We start from the raw sequence: 2,918 nt of genomic DNA on the forward strand, positions 1-2,918 counted from the left end.
AACTCCTTCTCTCCCCTGTCCGAGGCAGAGCTCTCTGACCTCATTCTCTCTCATCGCCCCACCTCCTGTCCCCTTGATCCTGTCCCCTCCCCTCTCTTTCAAACCATCTCCCCCTCTATCATAACTTTTCTGCTCCATGTTCTAAACACCTCTCTTACCTCTGGCACCTTCCCCTCTGCCTTCAAACAGGCCAGAGTTACCCCTTTACTCAAAAAACCCTCCCTTAACCCTGCCGTCCTCCAGAACTACAGACCGGTATCATTGTTGCCCTTCTTTTCTAAAACAATTGAACGTGCTGTATCTAACCAACTGTCTAACTTTCTTTCTCAGAACAACCTGCTCGACCCCAACCAATCGGGCTTCAAGACCGGCCACTCCACAGAGACTGCCCTCCTTTCAGTCACCACTGCCCTCCAGTCTGCCAGAGCGGCTTCCAGGTCATCCGTCATCATTCTGCTGGACCTTTCTGCGGCGTTTGATACGGTTAACCACCAGATCCTGCTCTCCAGACTTTCTGAGATGGGCATCACTGGCACTGCGCTCCAGTGGATCTCATCCTACCTGTCGGGAAGATCCTACCAGGTCTCCTGGGGAGGCAAACTGTCAGGCCCACGCCAGCTCTCCACTGGTGTCCCACAGGGCTCCGTCCTTGGTCCCCTCCTCTTCTCTCTGTACACCACCTCACTTGGACCAATCATCACCTTCCATGGCTTCTCCTACCACTGCTACGCTGACGACACGCAGCTGTACCTGTCATTCCCTCCGACCGATCCGGGGATCTCAGCTAGGATTGAGGCCTGCCTCGCAGACATCTCCGCCTGGATGACTGAGCACCACCTCCAGCTGAACCTTGCCAAAACGGAACTTCTCATCATCCCGGCCAAACCCTCCATCTCCCATGACTTCTCAATCACCCTGGGATCTGTGACGGTGACCCCCTCATCCTCTGCCAGGAACCTTGGGGTTACCATGGATGACGAGCTCTCCCTCACGGCCCACATTGCTGCGGTCTCCCGGTCGTGTAGATTCACCCTCTACAACATCCGGAAGATCAGGAGATACCTGTCTGAGCACTCCACCCAGCTGCTTGTCCAAGCACTTGTCCTCTCCAAGTTGGACTACTGCAACTCGCTGCTTGCCGGTCTCCCATCATGCGCAACCCGCCCTCTTCAGAGGATTCAGAACGCAGCGGCCCGTCTGGTCTACAATCTACCCAGACGCTCCCACGTTACCCCGCTCCTCATCTCCCTCCACTGGCTACCCATAACGGCCCGCATCAGATTCAAGACCCTGGTACTGACCTTCCGAGCAGTGAACGGGACTGCGCCCGACTACATCAAGTCTCTCCTGCAGCCTTACACCCCCACCCGCCACCTACGGTCTTCTTCAGACAACCGCCTGGTGGTCCCACCTCTCAAGACCGCCCGGTCCCAGCACAAGCTCTTCTCCTGCCTGGCACCCCAGTGGTGGAATCAACTCCCCACCTCCATCAGAGACACGGACTGTCTCTCCACCTTCAAGAGAAGGCTCAAGACACACTTGTTCCGGGAGTACAATGGTACTTAGGAATGGTTTGCTGAACCCAACGCTAGTTTCCTCAAGGTTCACAATGACTCTTGCTTAGACTGTTGCTCTTGTTGGTTAGTGGTAGCTGATTTAAACTGTTGTATTCTTTTTCTAGTTAATCCTATTTTTATTGCTTTCCTACAGGTACACCTGCACTTAGAGATTAATGTTGTGTAATTTTTAACTTGTTTAACTACATGCTCTTATGGTTTCTTCCCTTTAGCACTATTTTTTGGTTGTTCACAATATGTACTTCTTGTTTTTGACTACCCGCAATGCTGTGGGGCTATCTTGTTGTTATTATCAGTGACCTATGCACTTTGTGAAGCTCTCTCTTGGAAGTCGCTTTGGATAAAAGCGTCTGCTAAATGAATAAATGTAAATGTAAGAAGAACATTTTGACACAGCCGTTGTCAGTGTAGTCCAAATATTGACTGAGCCTTAGGGGGGCGAAAAGAAACAATACATAATAATATATATGTGAGATAACTAATATTCAAAAAACGATTTGCACATTCTGATCCTGATGAACAGAGCATGGATGCTGTATGCAGTGAGATGTTCATTTAATGGCAAGTGAATTTTGCATGTGGAACTGTGAAATGTAGCTAATGTAATGTCATGTATACCCAGTAACAAGTAAATGAGTTGTACAAATTGCACCTTGTGAAGAAAGTGCCAAAAACTGACCAAGAGATGGTGTTGGGCTACTTAAGGTAGAAGAATAAAGGCTAATCTCCAAAAAGATTTACTGGAACACCAGTTACGGGAGGATGCATGGTCACAGGTGATGTTAATTATAGGAACAATAACCTACTTTAATATTAATTGTTGAATTTGCTGAATTTTCTATTTTGACCAAGAGGTGTTGTACATAGGGCAGAAAAATAAAGGCTGATCTTGTAAGGCTATCCACCTGCCCCCACCTCTCATATGGTAAAATATGGAGTTACTGGATGGAGTCTTAACTTGATGGCTCTCACATCTTCGTAACTTACTGTAGCATTGCTAGACATGTTGATAAGTAAGGGTCAAGATTCTGGTGTGATTGTAGTTGTTCTTGAATTGTGAAGCATTGTTCTGTGGATTCTTGATCTCCTGAGACCTTCTGCTCAGCTCTGGCTTGGCCTAGGCCTACTCCTTCTTCCTCACCTCATGCTTTCTATCTCTGGTTTACAATAATCATGGTAGAGTAGGCATAAGAGTTAACTTAATTGATTGCATTCATTTGCAATATGATAAAATGATTATATTATTTAACCTTCATTTGACCATTCTTGCTCTGATTTAACCCAAAGAGTCAAATAACTGTAATTCCATTGATATTGGCACTATTTGGTTAATGTTAATAC

The sequence above is a fragment of the Hypomesus transpacificus genome, unplaced genomic scaffold, assembly GCF_021917145.1.
Source record: "Hypomesus transpacificus isolate Combined female unplaced genomic scaffold, fHypTra1 scaffold_64, whole genome shotgun sequence".
Classification (NCBI taxonomy): Eukaryota; Metazoa; Chordata; class Actinopteri; order Osmeriformes; family Osmeridae; genus Hypomesus; species Hypomesus transpacificus.